The sequence below is a fragment of the Bos indicus x Bos taurus genome, chromosome 12 (assembly GCF_003369695.1).
Source record: "Bos indicus x Bos taurus breed Angus x Brahman F1 hybrid chromosome 12, Bos_hybrid_MaternalHap_v2.0, whole genome shotgun sequence".
NCBI classification, from domain to species: Eukaryota; Metazoa; Chordata; class Mammalia; order Artiodactyla; family Bovidae; genus Bos; species Bos indicus x Bos taurus.
Window position 1 is genome coordinate 9451823 of NC_040087.1, and position 23480 is coordinate 9475302.

Consider the following 23480-nt stretch of genomic DNA (forward strand, 5'->3'; position numbering starts at 1 on the left):
TTTAATCTTTCATAAAGTTCAAGTTGCCAGATTTTGGCAAGAGATACCCAATTCTTTCTATTCCCTTCTCACTTGTGCTCAATCCATCTCTGAAAAAAATCTGTAAATAAATAGTTGTTTCTTAATACATTCTGAAAGCATACTAAATTCTTCCTTAGGAGTTACTTGCTGCCAATCACTAAGTCAAAGGAGTAAATATTAGTGAAAGCCAAACTTCATGAGGTTTCCAGGTTTGGTTTAGATCAGATCAGTCATTCAGTCGTGTCCGACTCTTTGTGACCCCATGAATCGCAGCACGCCAGGCCTCCCTGTCCATCACCAACTCCTGGAGTTCACTCAGACCCACGTCCATCGAGTCAGTGATGCCATCCAGCCATCTCATCCTCTGTCATCCCCTTCTCCTCTTGCCCCCAATCCCTCCCAGCATCAGAGTCTTTTCCAATGAGTCAACTCTTCGCATGAGGTGGCCAAAGTACTAGGGTTTCAGCTTTAGCATCATTCCTTCCAAAGAAATCCCAGGGCTGATCTCCTTCAGAATGGACTGGTTGGATCTCCTTGCAGTCCAAGGGACTCTCAAGAGTCTTCTCCAATACCACAGTTCAAAAGCATCAGTTCTTCAGTGCTTAGTCTTCTTCACAGTCCAACTCTCACATCCATACATGACTACAGGAAAAAACATAGCCTTGACTAGATGGACTTTTGTTGGCAAAGTAATGTCTCTGCTTTTGAATATGCTATCTAGGTTGGTCATAACTTTCCTTCCAAGGAGGAAGCATCTTTTAATTTCATGGCTGCAGTCACCATCTGCAGTGATTTTGGAGCCCCAAAAAATAAAGTCTGACACTGTTTCCACTGTTTCTCCATCTATTTGCCATGAAGTGATGGGACCAGATGCCATGATCTTCGTTTTCTGAATGTTGAGCTTTAAGCCAACTTTTTCACTTTCCACTTTCACTTTCATCAAGAGGCTTTTTAGGTCCTCTTCACTTTCTGCCATAACGGTGGTGTCATCTGCATATCTGAGGTTATTGATATTTCTCCCAGCAATCTTGATTCCAGCTTGTGTTTCTTCCAGTCCAGCGTTTCTCATGATGTACTTACTCTGTATAAGTTAAACAAACAGGGTGACAATATACAGCCTTGACATACTCCTTTTCCTATTTGGAACCAGTCTGTTGTTCCATGTCCAGTTCTAACTGTTGCTTCCTGACCTGCATACAAATTTCTCAAGAGGCAGATCAGGTGGTCTGGTATTCCCATCTCTTTCAGAATTTTCCACAGTTATTGTGATCCACACAGTCAAAGGCTTTGGCATAGTCAATAAAGCAGAAATAGATGTTTTTCTGGAATTCTCTTGCTTTTTCCATGATCCAGCGGATGTTGGCAATTTGATCTCTGGTTCCTCTGCCTTTTCTATGAACAAAGCTAGTGGAGGTGATAGAATTCCAGTTGAGCTATTCCGAATCCTGAAAGATGATGCTGTGAAAGTGCTGCACTCAATATGCCAGCAAATTTGGAAAACTCAGCAGTGGCCACAGGACTGGAAAAGGTCAGTTTTCATTCCAATCCCAAAGAAAGGCAATGCCAAAGAATGCTCAAACTACCACACAATTGGTTTAGATAAGAAGGTAAAAAATGAAAAGTATTTTCCATTTGTCTTTAAATCTCTAGAGTTCACAAAGTTTGGCAGAAGGCTTCTCTTTAGGTTTTCTGTGAATGATTTTGAAAGAAAAGTACAGTCTCTTTGTGGAGGTCTAAGTTACCTGATTTGAGTCTTAGAAGATTCAGAAGTATAAATCACATTTTTAAAGGTTAAATTTGGTGATGAAAGAACAGCATAGGGGAGGCAAAAGTTCTCCTTGACCCTCTTAGGCCTCCTGACAAGGTCTGAAAACTAACTTGACAAAGAGATTAACAGGAAACAAGCCTACACATTTATTGAGCATTTACAGGTACATGACAACATTTACAAGAGAATGAAGGCCAGAAGGAACAACTAGAACAAGAAGCTTGTATCACTTTTAGACAAATAATAAGTTTGTAAAGAATTGATAAGAAAAAGGAGTTTGGGCTAGAGGTAGTAAATGGTGCAGAAGTAACTGGGAAGATGAGGGTAAGTCTAACTAGGTTTGCTAACACAGCTCCTGGGCCCTAAATTCCCAGTCTCTGGTGATAATGATGCCTTATGTTTTCCATCCAGGAAGGTGTTGACTCTAAAATATGCTCAATGTGAGAGTTGTGAATCAAGTTGTATTTGTAGCAAAATGACGACTATAGGCCAGGAGACAGCATTTCAGATAGCTCTGAAGACCCTTTTCTGAAGATGTAGGGGAAGGTCAGTATATATATATGATTTTGGTGAAGGGGGAGTACATGCAGTCAAGCACATATGTTTTTTGCAGAAGGTTACTGCTTGTCTCATGAAGCTTACTGCAGGTCATGAGGCGTGTATGTCACCATGAAGGATTTTAGTGTTTTTCTAGATATGAGGAGATAACAAAACTTGGGCTCATAAAATTGGCTCCCGAAAATATCTGAAGACTTATTCTGCCAGTTATTCCCAGAGCTCAAAGTGCCTCAATTCTACTCTCCACCCTGAACTCCTTTTGGGGAGTGTTGAAAATCAGTGACTGCAGAAGGGCATGATTAAATCCTTGTAGAGGTAAAGTGCGAGTTTACAAAGGCTCTCATGGGAAACTTTCACATCACCTGTTTTCAGGGGAGCAGGAGCTAAATGAGGGCAGTGGTGATAAGATTGGAGTAATCTTCTACTCCTGCCTTTTCCTGAAACTCCTTCAGCTTAAGATACTCAGAATGCCAAGGGGCCATGTTTGGATGTAGCATGCCCTGTACCTCATCGATAGGTGGTTTCACAGTTTATTCTTCTTGCTTGCTATCCAGTGTTTACTGAGACTGAGGCAGTATAAAAGACAACGAGACCAACAAGTTTACTGCCTAGTAAGCCAACTAAATGAAGTACATTATATATTAATAAAGAGTTCCTGGATCCAGGATGTGTGTCTCTTGGGGACAATAAGTCGAAATGGTACCTTCGCATGGAATGATTGTTAGTTCTCTGTTACCAGGTAGAACATTTAATTTTATGTCTGAAATGCCCAAGCTGCCTTCAATTCACCTCCAGGAAAGAAGGATACAAGGTAAGCCATATAAACTGATGTTCAGTTTAACATCATTTCCTTTTAAATCTCTATTGCTGCTAAGATACAGAGTAAGAGTCCATGCATTTCTAGTACTGAGCACATAGTAGGCATTAAGTCAATGTTTGTGGAGGAAAGAAGAAAGCAAGTCAGTATATTTTCAATTTAAAATTTATTTACTTTTTTCTAGGACTTGCAATGGAGAAGGCAATGGCACCCCACTCCAGCACTCTTGCCTGGAAAATCCCATGGATGGAGGAGCCTGGAAGGCTGCAGTCCATGGGGTCGCTGAGGGTCGGACACGACTGAGCGACTTCACTTTCACTTTTCACTTTCACGCATTGGAGAAGGAAATGGCAACCCACTCCAGTGTTCTTGCCTGGAGAATCCCAGGGACGGGGGAGCCTGGTGGGCTGCCATCTGTGGGGTCGCACAGAGTCGGACACGACTGAAGTGACTTAGCAGCAGCAGCAGCAGCAGGACTTGCAAAGTTAGTATGTGAATACCCGTTATTTGAAATGAAAAGTATTGCTCAATGCTAGTCAATCAATGGAAAGAGAATAAGAGTAGAAGTATTTTTCTTAAGGTGTGCTTCATTCTTTACATCACTGCTTGATTCATTTCCAGAAATAGTTTTATAAAAGTAACATCTGCTTTTTCAAGGTCCAGATTTGTATTCAGACTCCACTAACCATAACTAACATAATATGTAATATTGACTGTAAATAATTATGGCTATGGATTGTCTGATTTGTTTCAGAATCCTGGTGAATCAAAAATTTTTTTTTTAGGGTTGCTAAGTAAGACATACTTATACCTTCTATTTATTTCCACTCTTTATCTATGTGCTTCCATTTTTAACTTTAAAGGCAAAACTGCCTCAGTATGATAGGGACTCTCACTGTAAATAATTATCTGAAGCTTATAGACTATTTAGACAGAATCCATGTTGGAGTAGGGCGATAAAGGAGAGAGCAGATAACCGGCAGCCATGCTTAGTTATAATTTATAACTAAGAACACTGAGCATCATTGTTAAAATGCTTCATTATCACTCAGAATTGGTCATTTTTGTCCTTTCACATTACAGGGGAGATTTTCCACATGATAAAATGAGGACAGAAAGAATTTTTGATGAAAAGTCAGAGCACACACACACCTTAAAGGTGCTCTTGGAAGAACACTCACTTGAACATGCAGGGAGTAAATGATTGACACTCTGTATAAGGGCTTTGAAAGTCAAGGCTTTGACGTGTCATTTGTTAGAAACCCTATTATAATAACTGACAGCCATACCCAACAGATGCACCATAGAGATGTTGTGCCAATTTCTTCCCTAAGAAACATTAAATATTGTGAATTTTAATATGAAATATTCGGCAGCGGAAACCAGTGCTGCTATTCTTGTTGACAAGGAAAGGACTCCGCATCATGCACACAATTCTAAAAGGTATAAAGGTTACAAGTGATGAAAATTATATCAAAGCGTTACAAGAGCTTTGCTAAGCCAGCTCATTTGAAAAGTGGACAGAATGAAAGATTTTAAAGCACAGAGGCTCCTTTTATGTATAAGAACTTCTGTTTGAGGGACAAACCTTGAAATCAGCATTTGCAATTTACATAAGACTACTCACTAATGCAAAACATCTTATGACACAAGATTAGGAGTGTCTGAGGAACGGACATATATAATATTTCCAATTGACTTCTTCAAATGAGATCTGCTTGTTATTTGAGTCAAGAAGGTGGCAGCCAAGAAAAAGTAGTTAATTTCTTTCCTACTTGCTGAGGTAAAAAGAATGACCGTGGAGTAGAGATGAGACCAGAGTAAATTTTTATAAAGGAGAATTAGGACACTTTGGTCCCCCTTTATCAACGCTCCCATTTCTGAATGTCTGAAGTACCCTAGCTCTGGGGTGCCCAGCCTGCAAGATCTAATGCTTGATGATCTGCAGTGGACCTAATGCAATGACAATAATAATAGGAATAAAGTGCACACCCAGTGTAATGCACTTGAATCATCCCCAAACCATCTCCTGACCCCAATCCATGGGAACTTTTTCTTCCATGAAACCCTGGTGCCACTGCCCTGTATATATACTATTTGCATTGCTTTGAAAGGAAAGGGCTTGATTTCAATCCCAAAGAAAGGCGATGCCAAAGAATGCTCAAACTTCCACACGATTGCACTCATCTCACACGCTAGTAAAATAATGCTTAAAATTCTCCAAGCCAGGCTTCAGCAATATGTGAACCATGAACTTCCAGATGTTTCAGCTGGTTTTAGAAAAGGCAGAGGAACCAGAGATCAAATTGCCAACATCTGCTGGATCATGGAAAAATCAAGAGAGTTCCAGAAAAACATCTATTTCTGCTTCATGGACTATGCCAAAGCCTTTGAGTGTGTGGATTACAATAAATTGTGGAAAATTCTGAAAGAGATGGGAATACCAGACCACCTGACCTGGCTCTTGAGAAACCTGTATGCAGGTCAGTAAGCAACAGTTAGAACTGGACGTGGAACAACAGACTGGTTCCAAATAGGATAGGAGTACATCAAGGCTGTATATTGTCACCCTGTTTATTTAACTTCTATGCAGAGTACATCATGAGAAACGCTGGGCTGGAAGAGGCACAAGCTGGAATCAAGATTGCTGGGAGAAATATCAATAACCTCAGATATACAGATGACACCACCCTTATGGCAGAAAGTGAAGAGGAACTCAAAAGCCTCTTGATGAAAGTGAAAGAGGGGAGTGAAAAAGTTGGCTTAAAGCTCACCATTCAGAAAACTAAGATCATGGCATCCGGTCCCACCACTTCATGGGAAATAGATGGAGAAACAGTGGAAACAGTGTCAGACTTTATTTTTTTGGGCTCCAAAATCACTGCAGATGGTGACTGCAGCCATGAAATTAAAAAACACTTACTCCTTGGAAGGAAAGTTATGAACAACCTAGACAGCATATTCAAAAGCAGAGACATTACTTTGCCAACAAAGGTCCATCTAGTCAAGGCTATGCTTTTTCCAGTGGTCATGTGTAGATGTGAGAGTTGGACTATAAAGAAAGCTGAGTGCAGAAGAATTGATGCTTTTGAACTGTGGTATTGGAGAAGACTCTTGAGAGTCCCTTGGGCTTCAAAGAGATTCACCCAGTCCATCCTAAAGGAGATCAGTCCTGGGTGTTCATTGGAAGGACTGATATTGAAGCTGAAACTCCAATATTTTGGCCACCTGATGTGAAGAGCTGACTCATTTGAAAAGACCCTGATGGTGGGAAATATTGAAGGCAGGAGGAGAAGGGGACGACAGAGGATAAGATGGTTAGATGGCATCACCGACTCAAAGGACATGAGTTGGGTAAACTCTGGGAGTTGGTGATGGACAGGGAGGCCTGGCGTGCTGCAGTTCATGGGGTCGCAAAGAATCAGACACAACTGAGCGACTGAACTGAAGTGAACTGAGTCTATAAAGGGAACTAACCATTAGTCTTTCTGCTAAAGCGGGCAGAGCAGGAGTGCAGAGAAGGAGAGAAGATGGGTCAGAAAGGGGCTCTAACCGTCCACATATCATCCACGCAGAGGTTAAGGTGAACGCATGAGAACACAAACTCGTCTTTCTCTTCCTGTCTCCATCTTCTCTACCTAGGGTGTCAAGAATAGCATTGGCACCCTATAGTCATAGAAAATACTTGTGGAATAATTGAAAGCACCACTCTTTCCATAAACGGAGTCGCTGCCTTCCTCGGCATACTTCGGTGATACTTCCGTCCTTCCTGTCCATGTGGAAACTGAATCACATGGTAGCTGATTTTGTTCGGGACACATGGGATAACATACCCTACTGGGCTTTGCCCCCTTCTTACTCATTCTTTCTTTCTAAAAGGCTTCTCCATCCCACTCTCGGTATGTGTACGGGAACATAAACTTAGTTTTAAATTAATTTCATTTTGCTAATGGGAATGCATAGAATGAGCATTTGGGAGGTCAGCCATTTCCATTTCATAAGACCACAGTAATGCTAAAAGGCAGAAAAAATTCTCGCCTATCTGATATAGCAACTTAAACTGATACCATGGATACTGGGAGGAAAGGATGTCCTAATGATGATAGCTATCCTCTGATCTAATTGCAAAGCATTTTTAAATGCCTTGTTGTGGTTTTCACCTAATGGCTTATTGAAGCCATTATGCTCAGCATAAGCAGCCCTGGATATTGGCACCTGGAATACAAGCCTAGGAGGCATGTCTGCTATTGATTAACTAATAATTAATTAATCCAGAGCCTGTGTTCCTTACCAAAGATCTATGTGTTTCAGGCTTGGATGGCATGTCTTTTTTGGGATGCGGGTGGGGTAGAATAGAAGAAGACAGATGATAAAAGTTTGAAAACATAAGATCAATGTTAAAAGTCACACTTTTCCCTGAAAAGCCTAAGGTATGTAAGCAGGAGCATAACCTCTTGGCTGTGACACGGTTAGAGGTGATTCTGAGAACTTATTTAGTAATCCTCCTGCTCCTCCCATCAGCATGTAACTTCCCGATGAGGGAACTACCTTACAATACCCCTAATTAATGCTAATTTATGCCTGTTTAGTGACCATAAAAATGTGTCACCCAGTTTTAATTGCTTGAGGAGGGTAGATAGATGAAAGTACTAAAGGATTAGTGTGTCATTTACTAAAGAGACCTTTAGGAACGATAAAGACCATCTGCCCTGTCAATCTTCATTCTCTGGAGACAACACTACACCTTCTGAGCCAATGATAAATAAAATTGTCTGCGGTAGAAATGAGGGTAAATGTTGCCCTTCTTCATTATTTGTGTCAAATCAGGATAGGTGGAACTTGCAGGAGAGACAGCTTGTTGCAAATGCTGACTGTTCATTTTAAAATTAACTTTTACGGGTAGCAAAGCATTTTTATAGGACAAAGGTGACATCTATTACCCACTTAGGTCTCAAGAGTATATTTTTCATAGGTTGTTAATTAAATAGTTCAGAAGGCAGTTTTTGAAATGTATCAGGTGAATTCTTTATTTATGTATGCCCCAGATTCCCAATATGCATGTACTTAAATGAGAATTTCATGTCAGTAGGTTTTGCAGACCGCAGCAATGCTATTTCTAGATATAGCCTAAACTTTCTTTTATATGTAACACTCTTGATTTCAGTAGCAACTGACTTCAATATATATAAAAAAATACACCTACTGTTCTAAGCTTCAAGAAGAGTTGGCAGTCAACAAAATGCATCTTTGATTCCGTGTGTCTAGTAAGGAGCCTGGCACATGCTACCGGCTCATTGAATATTTGCTTGAATGAGATGAATGAATGGATGGATGAATGATCTCAGTCATCTGCCAACGTGATTGCAACTCTTCCTAATAGTTCCTGACAGTGTGTCATTTCTATCTCCCAGCCTTCTCTAAATGGAGGAAGAAAAATCAATGAATATGTTCAAAGTAATGATAACGACATCCAAGTCTCTGGCACAGATTCCTATTAGGTTACACCAGGTTAATAGCATAATTGCTAATACCGCTGGTGCTCCTGCCCCCAAACTCTTTAACTGGAAGAAGTCCAGGTGATTTTGGAAGCTCTTCAGGCTTTGTCTGTTCACAGGGATCCAGGAATCTCTCCACTCATGGGCTCGCAGCCCTAGACTCACAGGCAGAACTGTTCCTGAAGTGTTCATTTTGGTGCCCCCTGACACAACTGTTACCTGGAAGAGACCTGGGTTAGGAAAGGACTGGATGCTTCTTTCCATGTCTGCCCCCATCCAGGTGGACCACGGCCCCCACGCGAAAGCCTGTGAGTCCCTGTGATCTTGGGGTGTTGCTGGAGAGGCAGAGTGTGTGTCTGCTGATTCGCGAAGCACTGCTCTAAAGCTAATGCTTCTGTGTACTGAGATCTGGTTAGTCTCGCAGCAGCTGGTCAGGGAAGAGAATTTCACAGATGCTCAACCAGGCATAGAGTCCCCGAGGAAGAAGCCAGAGGCCAGGGCAGAAACGGAACTATCTTCACTGATGAGGAGATCTGCAAAGAGTGATTCAAAATGACATAGCATTAAAAACATCAGCTAAAAAGATTATGCCAACTATGAGCACACTTGTGTCAAAAATAATATATGTGTGTGCACATGTATATATTTTATTTCATCTGTCTAATCTATTATCTATGTATATATGGCATTTATAAGAATATGCAGCCAAATTATAAAAGAGTTATTTCTGGGTCCTAGGAATACATAATAAGGAAAATAGCCCCCTTTCTCCCTCTGATAATCTTAATATTCAGAAAAACAAATAGTTTCAATGATGACAGAAGGAAACAAAAAAGATACTGAATTTCACTTTGTAATTGCTTTGTATCATTTTAGAAACACCAAGATTTTATGAAATCAGTCATCTAATACTCATTTACGTTCATGCTATTTCTAAACCTCTGCCCTAGTTTGGGAAACTTTAAAACCCTGAATCAGTGCCTGTATTAACCTACTGCTTGGAATAGCAAATCCCACGGACAGCACCATTACCACAGGAATGCTTGTGAAAGGTGAAGGGCAAATTCTGCAATTTTCCCCGAGTCTCCAAAAACAAACGTCTCTTCCTTAAGTTCTTTGACAGCTGTTCATTTGTAAAATGTGCTCTCTTTTCTAAGCATTCAATTCTGGAAACAAACCGGCGCCATCAACCTTGTATAAGAAGCAGATTAGAACTATTTCCTCCTTATTTTGCTTAAGAGTCGAAGTTATCAAATGGCACAATTTACCATCCGGAATTTTAAGGCCATTTAGCCCGTTGAATCGATTCCCATGTGACTCTAGGGCTGCATCAGAGAGATGACAGAAGGGAAAACAAAAAAGGAGAAATAAAACATGAGCGAGGTAGTCTCAAAAATAGCAAAAGAAAAGAAAACAAAGTGAAGATTTTCTTCCCCCTTTTAACCAAGCTCCCCTGGGAACAGTCTCTAATGCTCTGGAAGGTCTTAGGAAAGAAGAAAGGTTATCTTATTGGCATCAGGAATATTATCCAGGGGTTTTGATTACAGGAAAAGTGAAAAAGAAGCCCCAGTTCTCTGTCTGACTCAGGGTCACCTCTATCTGTGATGTCCCTTCTGACAGGACAGAAAGATAAACATATGGCCTTCAAACTATTTTTATTAGTTAAGAATGCAAATAGTAGCAGGGACTGAAAGATAAATAAATAAATGGCATCCCTAATTGAGTAACAGGAATATTTAGAGGACATTTCACTAATGAGTCTTTTCCCATGAAAAACAGATTTCGCCTATAAAAATTCACTTGTGTTCTCTATGCTTACCCTTATTCTTTTTCCAGCACAAGGTCAGTTTTATATAGACAGTATATGGTTTCTCATAAAAATGAAATGGCCCTTCTTCATACATGTAGGCTATAATTACAATACATCAAGATATGTGGCAGAGAACTTTAAGACATTGAAACACCGACCGCCAGTAACAACTCTAAGCAACCCATGGAGAGACTGACAACTCGAATTTCCAGGCTGCTGGCGTACAGAGATTACGCTGAGATACGTGAGAAAATATGTGTAGTCCAGAGTGAGAGAGGATCTGAGCTGCGAAGCTAAGATATCCAGGGAGCTTTCACTTATTTAGACAGAAGCCACATTCAGAGAAATTGTTTATGATGCTTAAAGAGTTATTTAGGTGCTTGCTGCCTCGCGATAACATTGGTTATCACCTGGAGTTATTAAGGCTATTTTGATGGAATAATATCACAAAGTGGTGATGAGCACTAAAGATATTTTATTTATGATTTCGAATACTCTGAAACGTGTGTTTTGGCTTGCTTGGGATGAAAGGAAACACCACTAAGCTGGAGAAATTCAGTCTGAGATATGGACACTTAAGAAAAAGAAACTGAAAGGATATGTTTCAAGTACAAGGGTGAAGTAGGTTATTGGTGTATAAACACGGGTTTTCAGCTAGTCATACAGATCATTCTTTATGGAGTGAAGATGACTAGAGGAAAATTAGGAAACGGTTCAATAGAAAACCTTAATTGATTAGATTGCCAAAGGCAGACAACTGGACAATTAGATACATGCTATTGCAAACAAAATAAGTTTAAATCATGCATCACTGGTAGGCATTAGTAAGTAAAATGGTTAATGGCTGAAAGCCTATTGTGAAGGGACTTTTACATGGTTTGCTATTCTGTAGTCTCTGTTTCATACGCACACACACACACAAATCAAAATTAATTACCATCTTGTACATTAAGTTATTGTTTTTGGGAATAGGGAATGTTATCTCCGGAAAATTAAACAAAAAAAAGAAGAGAAAGAGAAAGCAATAAATCCTAGGGATGCATAAAAGCCTCTATCATACAGACTTGTCTAAATAAAAGTTTGGAAGATCTGAGAAAGTTCATTTTGTGTTATCATAATCATTTCTACTCTTGATCATGCACATAGAAGTGTGGGCTAGTCCAAAATGTTTCCACTTCTTTTTCATTATATTTTAGCATATACTCTGTGTTTACAAATGAAAAAAAAAAAAGAAAGACAAAAAACCTGATGTTCAATACTAGACTTCAACAGCATGTAACACTAAACTGAGAAGGAGCATGAAAAGTATTTATTTTTTATTGCCAAATCTTTCTGAAACTTTATGTAAGAAAACAATCACTCAAATTACAATCAAACAAGAGCTTAAGAACACTTGCTTCATTTCTTTCTCTAGCTTTTCCTGGGAAAGGCATTGCTGCTATTGCTAAGTCACTTCAGTCATGTCCGACTCTGTGTGACCCCATAGACGGCAGCCCACCAGGCTCCCCCATTCCTGGGATTCACCAGGCAAGAACACTGGAGTGGGTTGCCATTTCCTTCTGCAATGCATGAAAGTGAAAAGTGAAAGTGAAGTCACTCAGTCGTGTCTGACCCTCAGCGACCCCATGGACTGCAGCCCACCAGGCTCCTCCATCCATGGGATTTTCCAGGCAAGAGTACTGGAGTGGGGTGCCATTGCCTTCTCTGGGGAAAGGCATAAAATGGTCAAATTTTAAAGTTGCTCTCCCACTAAGAAATAGACAAGTAAGAGTAAAAGGAAAGGTGGCAGAGTGAACAATGATTTAGGCAGAATAGACGATATTACTGTCAATCCAAAAATGTCTTTCTGAACACCTACTAATTACCAGCAACAAAAGAGATACAGTGAAGAAACACTGTCTGGGTTCTCAAGAAAATGAAAATACTGGAAAAGGGACAAGAAAAGTCTATAAATCATAGGGAAAAGAAAATAAAGTAAGCTTAACAAATAGGTTCAGATAACAAATCAGGAATGTGCCTTGCAAGATAAAGTTTCACCAGGTAGAGTCAGAATAGAATTATGGCCACAAGGATAGTACAGTTGGCAGGAAGCACCAGAAATGAATGGGTAAGAGTTAGAAATCCAGTTGACTAAAGCATTGGAATACACACACACACACACACACACAGAGAAAGAGAGAAAACCTCTGAAAACTCGTACAGAAGACTTGGTCATACACAATGCACATAGTAAAAATAAGTTTTGTTTTTCTCATGATTCTCTGGCTGGTTCTTTGCAGTTTTCTTAGTGGGGCTGTTATTTTTTTTTGATGTTCCTCAGGGTTACATCTTTGACCTAATATTTAAGACATTCACATGGACTAATTCATAAGGACTAAACTCTTACATGGGCTTCCCGGTTGGTGCTAGTGGTAAAGAACCCACCTGCCAATACAGGAGACATACGAGACTCAGCTTTGAACCCTGGCTTAGGAAGATCCCCTGGAGGAGGGCGTGGCAACCCACTCCAGTATTCTTGCCTGGAAAATCCCATGGACAGAGGAGCCTGACAGGCTACAGTCCATGGGGTCACAAAGAGTTGGACACGACTGAAGTGACTTAGCAGCATCAGGAAACTCTTTTACATATCACACCAAAGATCAATGACACCCTGATGACGTTTAAATATGTTTCACCATCTTGAAAGCTCAGCTCCCTCTCCTACACTCCAGATCCATATTTCCAACTATGTCATAGGATATTCATCTTGAATATCCCTAAAGTACCTCAAAATTAAGATGTTGCTGTTAGCTTCTTCCCTACATTATAACAATTATTCAGTCATTGTCCTGTTGTGAAAGTAGTTTCTGTACTAAGCACTGAAGAAAACAAGCTGCTAAAAGAGTAAACAGCCTGGGACCAGTTTGTGAATCTTGCAATTCCCTGCTATTCTCACAGGGGATTAAATACGTAGCCATCTGCCAAAGGGACTTCCCAGGTGGTTCAGTGGTAAAGAATCCTCCTGCCAATGCAGGAGACACAGGTTCAATCCCTGGGTTGGGAAGATACCCTGGAGGAGGAAGTGGCAGCCCACTCCAATATTCTTGCCTGGAAAACTCCATGGATTGAGGACCCTGGCAATTTACAGTTCATGGGGTCACAAAAGGGTCAGGCATGACCCAAGGGCAGCTTACCCAAGGGCAGCTCTTTTGTATGCTGGGCTGTGGTCTAAGAGGGAGACAGGGGCAAAGAGCTGAGCAGGTAGCAAAAAATATTGACCAGATTATTTAGTTAATTTCCCAGGAAATGAAATTTGACATGTGAGAAGACTATTAGAGTATGAAGCAAGTGACAATGTGAGCAGAAATAGAAAAGGCAATAAGAGAGGCAATGAAAGGCAGGTGACTGAGTTGCATTAAGGTGATGTGTTGGAGTTGAGATAAAGCAATACTTATGGTTCACCCTTACATTTCTAGTTATCTTTATAATATTTAATATTTAAGTACCATGCACAAACATGATAACAAATACCATATTTAAAAGTAATATAATGTAGCTTTTATTTAATAATATATAAAAAGGAGGGATTTCCGGTGACACCAGTGGTAAAGAATCTGCCTGCCAATGCAGGAGATGGAAGAAATGTGGGTTTGATCCCTGGGTCGGAAAGATCCCCTGGAGTAGGAAATGGCAACCCACTCCAGTATTCTTGTCTAGAAAATTCCATGGACAGAGGAGCCTGGCCATAGGGCCACAAAGAGTGAGACATGACTGAGTACACACGATGATTCATTTGTGAATATATAACATACACGAAAAGGTGTATATTGCCTTTCATCTCATTTTCTATGTATTCCCAAGTAGAGAATCTAGGGTTATTAGTAATAAATAAAAGTGAAATACTGTGAAATAAATTGAAATAGTGTTACAAATTCCACACCACAGGATTATTTTCTCTGGTAAATTTAAAGCTTCCTGACTGATTCCTATATTGCAATGCCTTACCATTTACTTTACTTTCTTATCTAGATAACTTCATCTATTTACAACATTTTCAGCTTAGTTGGTCAGCAAGTTTCAATTGTATTAATTTCCCAAAATGAATGGCTGAATTTATTTTACAATTTGCTGAAATGATTTCATATTTACTTTTTATTTATTTGTTAATCTCTTACAAATTTTTCAGTAATCATACTTGTCAGTCATTTTACTAAGTATTTGCTCCTCCTACATACAGGAGAAGGAAATGGCAACTCATTCCAGTGTTCTTGCCTGGAAAGTTCCATGGACAGAGAAGTTTGATGGGTCCATAGGGTCTCAAAGAGTTGGACACTACAGAGCACTGTCCATACCCACATACACACACACACAGATACACCCCACGGCTTCCTATTTCTATTGCTGGTTTGATTAGACAGTTGTTTATAAAATATTATTTGGGGATACCTATATAGTATATGATATGATTACATAATTTTAATTTCTCTCTAATATATAGTACTATAGTAGATTTCTCTTAGGCCACTGGCTCTTTGATATTAAGTACATTTCTGAAGTTAACCTTCTTGTCTGCAATTATTTCCTGTCTAAAATTTGCAGCATAAATTTTCCCTTGAGTTTCAATTTCCTCACCTATGAACTGAGTCCATGAGACTAGCCAACTTTAGGATCTCTCCATATCTAATGTTAGTTATTTGACTCATATAAGAGAGTTGTCTACATCTAGTACACCAAGGCTACATAATTACCCTATTCTCCTGGCTTGTCATATCACATTTGCAATGTCACTGATGTTAAATATTGAAGCACCTTGTGTAAATAACATAGTACTGTGACCTACAGCATATGCAGAAGAATCTTTTGTTAACAGTATTTCAGGTTTTTTCTTCTTACTGATGTATGTAATATTGAAGGAAATGCATGTAAGAAACAGCAGTTAGAAAAGTGCAGAGGCATGGACGTTGCTTTGACCTAATAATGATGCCCCTTATGAAAATGTAATAAATATGTACTGATCTTATTTTTATTGGATTTTCATCTATTCTCGATTGAAGAGTATTTTCATCTATTCTTGATTGAAAAGCAAATCGTGTCATTTTCTGGCAACTATTGCCCTCTTGAATGATTTATTTTGCAGAAAGAATTGTACGCTCTCTGTGGATATTTGTTATGTTTTTCTTTATGCACCATTATTAAGTAGCAGATTTATGCTGGATGAAATGTCATTATTTATTGGAGAATGATGCTGCAACTGCATGAGGTTGTTGGTAATATCCAGAATCCAACTGAAGAAAAACTAACTCAAGTCTTCATTTTCCATTAACATGGTAAAAAGGCTTTTAGATTCATTTAGAAGCTTATTGCACTGCCAGTCTTTACCAGTTTTATTCCCCTTTCATTATCCAAAATAATGTATTTTTCATTTATGGTAGATTTATTAATTTAATCTTATCGTTAGGCAGTGAAATGACATGTTTCAATTTCTTCTTTATAATAATCACTCTGCTGGATTATAGGATGAGACTAGAATGAGGAAGAATGGGAGAGAAACAATGAGAGGGAGAGAAAGAGCCAGAATGAGAGACAGAAGGAGCCATCTGTGTTAGAGGTGAAATGTGATGGTAACCTGATTCGGGGAAATTAAATGGGGTAAAAAGATTTAAGTGAATTTTTAAAATATTTAGGTGATACATCAGTAGAGTAGAGGGAGAACAAACTGAAGGTAATTCTGGGTTTCTCTCTTTAAGTAACTGGGTGGATTGTTGTTGTTTAGTCGCTCAGTCGTGTTCAACTCTGTGACCCCATGGACTGCAGCACACCAGGCTTCCAGGTCCATCACCATCTCCAGGAGCTTGATCAAAGTCACGTCCATTGAGTCAGTGATGCCACCCAACAACCCCGTTCTTTTCCATGCCCTTCTCCTTTTGACTTCGATCTTTCCCACCATCAGGGTTTTTTCTAATGAGTTGGCTCTTCACATCAGGCGGACAAAGTATTGGAGCTTCAGCTTCAGCATCAGTCCTTCCAATGAATATTCAAGACTGATTTCCTTTAGGATTGAATGCTTTGATCTCCTTGCCATCCAAGGGACTCTCAAGAATCTTCTCCCAACACCACAGTTCAAAAGCATCCATTCTCCATCACTCAGCTTTCTTTACGGCCCAACTCTCATCTATATAGGACTGGAAAAACCATACCTTTGACTATATGTTGGCAAAGTAATATCTCTGCTTTTTAATTTGCTGTATAGGTTGGTCATAGCTTTTCTTCCAAGAAGCAAGCGTCTGAATTCATGACTGCAGTCACCACCACCAGCAATTTTGGAGCCCAAGAAAATAAAGTCTGCCACTGTTTCCATTGTTTCTCATCTATTTGTCATGAAGTGATGGGACCAGATGCCATATCTTTGTTTTTTGAATAATGAGTTTTAAGCCAGTTTTTAAGCCGGTTTTCTTCACACTCCTCTTTACCTTCATCAAGAAGCTCTTTGGTTCCTCTTCACTTTCTGGTGAAGGTGTGGTTTCACTTAAGGGTGGTGTCATCTGCATATCTGAGGTTATTGATACTTCTGGCAATCTTGATTTTAACTTGTGCTTCATCCAGCTTGGCATTTCACATGATGTACTATACATATAAGTTAAATAAGCAGGGTGACAATGCACAGCCTTGATGTACTCCTTTCCTAATTTGGAACCAGGCCATTGTTCCAGGTATAGTTCTAACTGTTGCTTCTTGACCTGCATATACATTTTTCAGAAGGCAGATAAGCTGGTCTGGTATTTCCAACTTTTTAAGAATTTAAGAAATGAATCACCAGTCCAGGTTCAATGCAGGATACAGGATGCTTGGGGCTGGCGCACTGGGATGACCCAGAGGGATGGTATGGGGAGGGAGGTGGAAGGGGGGTTCAGGATTGGGAACATGTGTACACCCGTGGCGGATTCATGTTGATGTATGGCAAAACCAATACAATATTGTAAAGTAATTAGCCTCTAATTAAAATAAATAAATTTAATTAAAAAAAAAAGAATTTTCCACAGTTTTTTGTGATCTACACAGTCAAAGGCTTTTGTGTAGTCAATGAAGCAGATGTAGATTTTTTTTCTGTAATTCTCCTGCTTTTTCTATGATCCAAAGGATGTTGGCAATATGTGTTGCCAACAAACATATCTCTGGTTCCTCTGTCTTTTCTAAATCCAGCTTGAACATCTGGAAGTTCTTGGTTCATGTATTGCTGAAGCCTAGTTTGAGAATTTTGAACATTACTTCACTAGCGTGTGAGATGAGTGCAATTGTGCAGTAGTTTGAACATCCTTTGGCACTGCCTTTCTTTGTGATTGGAATGAAAATTAACTAACATTTTAACTGTCCTGTGGCCACTTCTGAGTTTCCAAATTGGCTGACATATTAAGTGCAGCACTTTACCAGCATCATCTTTTAGGATTTGAAATAGGTTAGCTGGAATTGCATCACCTCCTCTAGCTTTGTAGAGATGCTTCCTAAGGCCCACTTGACTTCACACTCCAGGGTGTCTGGCTCTAGGTGAGTGATCACACCAACGTGGTTTTCTGGGTCATTAAGATCTCTCATGTACAGTTCTTCTGTGTATTCTTGCCACCTCTTCTTAATGTCTTCTGTTTCTGTTAGGTCCAACCATTTCTGTCCTTTATTGAGCCCATCTTTGCATGAAATGTTCCCTTGGTATTTCTAATTTTCTTGAAGATATCTCTAGTCTTTCCTATTTTATTTTTTCCCCTCTATTTCTTTGCATTCATCACTTAGGAAATCTTTCTTATGTCTCCTTGCTATTCTTTGGAACTCTGTATTCAGATGAGTATATCTTTCCTTTTCTCCTTTGCCTGTAGCTTCTTTTCTTTTCTCAGCTATTTGTAAGGCATTCCCAGACAAACTTTTTGCATTTCTTTTTCTTGGGGATGGTTTTGATCCCTGCCTCCTGTACAATGTTACAGACCTCCATCAGGCACTCTATCAGATCTAACTCCTTGAATCTATTTGTCACTTCCACTGTATAGTCATAAGGGATTTGATTTAGGTCATACCTGAATGATCTAGTGATTTTCCCTTCTTTCTTCAATTTAAGACTGAATTTGGCATTAAGGAGTTCATGATCTGAGTCACAGTCAGCTCTCAGTCTTGTTTTTGCTGACTATGTAGAGCTTCTCCATCTTTGGCTGCAAAGAATATAATGAGTCTGGTTTCAGTCTTGATCATCTGCTGATGTCCATGTGTAGAGTCATCTCTTGTGTTGTTGGAAGAGGGTGTTTACTATGACCAGTGTGTTCTCTTGGCAAAACTCTTTTAGCCTTTGCCCTGCCTCCTTTTGTACTCCAAGGCCAAACTTGCCTGTTACTTAGGTATCTCTTGACTTCCTACTTTTGCATTCCAGTCCCCTATAGTGGAAAGGGGACTTTTCATCTTTTTTTTTTTTTTTTGTATTAATTCTAGAAGGTCTTGTAGGTCTTCATAGAACCATTCAACTTCAGCTTCTTCAGCATTAGCTGTTGGGGCATAGACTTGGATTACTGTGATGTTTAGTGGTTTGCCTTGGAAACGAACAAAGATCATTCTGTTGTTTTTGAGATTGTACCCAAGTACTGGATTTTGGTAAAGAATCATTTCTGCATGTTGGTAAAGCTGGTAAAGAATCTGCCTGCAATGCAGGAGACCTGGGTTTGATCCTTGTATTGGGAAGATCCCCTGGAGAAGGGAAAGGCTACCCATTCCAGTATTCTGACCTACAGAATTCCATGGACTATATAGTCCATGGGGGTCACAAAGAGTTGGACATGACTGAGAAACTTTTACTCATTGCATTTTGGACTCTTTTGTTGACTATGAGGGCTACTCCATTTCTTCTAAGTGGGTGGATGGTGGTGGTGTTTATTCAAATTGTCTGTCAGAGGAGGAGTAAATGATTATAGTTTTGGTATAATGCAAAGTGTTTGAATGAGAATACAATGGGTTTTTTATACTTCCTAAGTTTGAAGTTCTAATCAGATAAATGTAGGCATGAAATTTGGATCTGGAGGTAGCCACCCCAGGACTGCCCCTCATGATTTCTGCCTCCTGGGATCCATACCCTTTTGCAACCTCCTCCCACATTCTATCAACATTGGTCTGTGTGACCAACAGAACATGAAAGAAAATCATTACGTGTCTCTTCTGTGCTTAGATCATAAAAAGTATCATGGCTTCTCTTGTTGTTCTGTCTTGGGTGACTCACCCTGCAAGAAATCAGTAGCCATGTTTTAAGGACCCTCAGGCAATGCTGAAGACAGGTCCACAAGACAAGGACCTGAGGACTTCTGAAAACAGCCACGTGAGCCATCCTGGGATCAGATCATCAGTCCCTGTCAAGTCCTCAGATAACTGAAATCCCATCCATAGATACCTAATATGTTGAGACACTTGGAACCATAACATCCAGTTAAGCTGCTTCCAGATTCCTGACCCTCAGATACTGTGTGAGCATAAAAATTCTTGGTGCTTTATACTGTCAAGTTTGGGGTACTTTGTCATGCAACAATAGATAACTGGCCTCAAAAGGAGAACTTAACCATAAATAAAGATAAAAACCACTGGCATCAATTTCATGATTTTGGATGAGTTTTGCTTCAATATTGTGTATAAGAAGGAGACAATTAAAGGAGAGAATCAGTACAACAATATTTAAAGGTCAGGAATCAGGGAGAAAATAGTCCAAAAGACTTTAAGTAATGGCTAGAAAGGCATAAGGGGAAAAAAGGTAATGCCATGTATGCCACGACAAGAGAATATTTTGAGAAAGAAGATAGAAGGATGGGTCACAAAACTGACATATTCTGCTCAAAGGTCAAGTCAAAGAAAGACAAATATAGGGACAGGCTGGAAATCAACTGTATTGAAAGCAGTTTCAGGGAAGAATTAAAAATGGAAGCAAAAGGTAAGTTGAAACTTGACCTTGGATTGTTCTGAGGGCAAATGTCTAGTATGATCACTACCACGATTCAATGCTCAACTTCAGTATAGCAGCAAATTTTAACTTTGGAAGAGAACTAAATGTGGTCTCATGCACAGTGTATCAGTCACTTATACCAGAAGCATATCTAGGTCCTCAGATTTCCGGTGGGAAAGATCTGCCAACTATGAGCTCAAGCCAAAGAACCAACACATGCATGAGGGTAACATTACCACGAGTGAACATCAAGAGAAGAAAACTGGTTACGACTGTCAAGAAATTCAGATACTGACACTTTAGAAAGGAATATAAATGAATATATTTAAAAGAATGAAAATGAAAATATGAGCTAACAAAGTGATCAAACACTAGAAGTCTAGAAATGAATAGGCAGAATTAAAAGAGAGCAAAACAGAACTCAAAACATAAAATTGTTCACATTAAAATATTCAATGGATAGGATAAATAGCAGTTTAGATATGGGTAATGAAAGAATTAGTTAATTGGTATAGGTTGTTTAGTGAAATATTGAAGACAGAGAACAATGACAAAAACGAAATGCTGAAACTAGAGCAGGTTAAAAGAAATCTGTTTCTCTAGGGACTTCCCTGGCGGTCCAGTACTTAAGACTCCACACTCCTAGTGCAGGGGGCACAGGCTTGATCCCTAGTCTGGGACCTAAGATGCTGCAGCTAGCCCGAGTGCCACAGCTATTGAGCCCACACACCGCAACTAGAAAAGCCCAGCAGCTAGCACAGGGGAAAAGGAAAAAAAAAAGTGACCTTAAATATATTCCAGCAAAAAAAAAAAAAGTGTGGAGAATAGAAAACGGTCAGTGAAACAGTTTAGGTTAGATTAGACTAATTGCGTGTGTGTGCACACATGTGCGCTTAGGTACCGAGTCTCGGTCGTGTCTGACTCTCTGTGACCCTTTGGACTGTAACCTGCCAGGCTCCTCTGTCCACGGGATTTTTTAAGCAAGAATACTGGAGTGGGTTGCCATTCCCTTCTCCAGGGCCTTTTCCTCCTGTGTTTCCTGCATTGCAGTTGGATTCTTTACCCACTGAGCCCCTGGGGAAACCCTAGACTAACCTAAATGAAAATATATACGACAAGGGTGACTTTGCAGATCACTTGGGACAATTCCATAGGTGATACCGGAACAAATTATATTCACACGGGGAAAAATAAAATTCTATTACTACCTCAAACTATACAAGATACAGTCAACAAAATCTTATGGAGCAATTACCATGAGCCAGGCACCACATTTATTATTAAGCTTTTGGCGGGATAGGTACAATATATCCTTTCATAAATATATTATACCCATGTCTTCCTGGCTCTCTCTTGTCCTATTTGGATTATTGAACCATCCTTCTAGATGAGATTTCTCTTTCCAGGGTGGCTTTAATCTCCACACTCCTTCCAAAATAATCTTTCTATAATGTAAATCTGATTATGTGCTTCCTGCTTTAATGACTTTTGCACTCTTTAGAATAAAACAAACACTCCATGGTATGGTACGCCAAGAGCTTTCTCATCTCTGCTGATCCCCCAGCTTCTGGATGTGCCATTAAAATGTGTACGTAAATGTCTTGAGTATTCTACTATTTTTGGCTCCCTGAACCGGTGTTCTCATATTTTCTCATCCCACTTTGCATTTGTCTAGGTCACTTCTGCCCTGTCAAGAAATGTACAGCCACATCTAGCTTGGTCCTCCCGCAAAAATTTCTCATCTTCTTTAGATTCAGAGGAAGCCTTGTCTCTTTCTGTGAAATCAGCAGGGATTTCTTTTTCTCACTTTCTGTACAGCTTTCTGTTACAGCACTTAAAACCTGAATCTACAGGATTTGCTTACCTGTATGTCTCCCCACTAAAACATAAGCTCATTGAAGATGGGAAGCTTTATACCTTACAAATGTTTAGGACAATCCTGACACATGTTTAGATAAAGTTAAATAACAAAAAGCACCAAAAACAAACACTTATTAAAGGTGTTAATTGATTCTGCTTGAAATTATTCTACATCATGGGCTTTCCAGATGGCGCTAGTGGTAAAGAATCTGCTTACCAATGCAGGAGACTCAAGAGATGCAAGTTGGGAAGATCCCCTGGAGTAGGGAATGGCAACCCACTCCAGTATTCTTGCTGGAAAATTCCATGGACAGAGAAGCCTGGTGGGCTAAAATCCACAGGTCCTCAAAGAGTGGGACATGACTGAGTGACTGAGCAGAGACAGGTGAGGTGACAGATTGCCATTCTCGATTTGTTCCATAATATCATATTAGAGAAAACTACTGGAACTTAAAAGTCCAAAATAACAGAATAGGAATATGAAAGCAACGATCATAACAACTATCGTTGACTCTGATTTTGGTCACATGGTTGGCTTTGGTCAGCAGATATTAGCAAAGTGGCCTCGAGCAAGGACATGAAATGTGTTGGAATGGCAGGTGTTGCCTTGTACTTATTCTGTGACTATTAGAAGAAAATGTCCTGGCTCTCCCATTAGTGTTCTTTTTTTTTTTAGCTTGTATTTGTCCTTTGAAAATGCAAGTGCATACGTAATCATTCCTTGCAGGTAATAGGATTCTGATTAAAAGGCTCTATTGAACTGTGACTTATCTCTGTACTTGGAATTTGCAAATGCTAATGAACTTACATATTTTTCTTGTGTGCCTCACAGACATCCAGTTCACTTTGTTCCCACCTGATTTCCAGAAAAACAACAGTCTCATCCCATTGTCCCAATGTAGAGCTTATTTACTCAGCCAAAAATGTTCACCTCTGGCAGCCACATAAATCCCAAACCCAAGCTACGCCAATCAAGATCTTAGCAGAGTCTCAGACTATGCCCCTGAGACTCGCACCAGATTTGCGTTTTTATTGAGCACGGTTCCACAGAAGCCATTTGAATCGGTCTGTAAAAAGAATTGAAAAAGTTTGTCTGACTCACAGGTGCAACATAAAGAAAAAGACAGCCTTGAGTGAAAAAAATGAGGTCACAGCAAGGAGTGTGTGAAAGGAGTCTACCTGAGTTACTCAAAAATCTCAAGCATCATAAAAAGTAA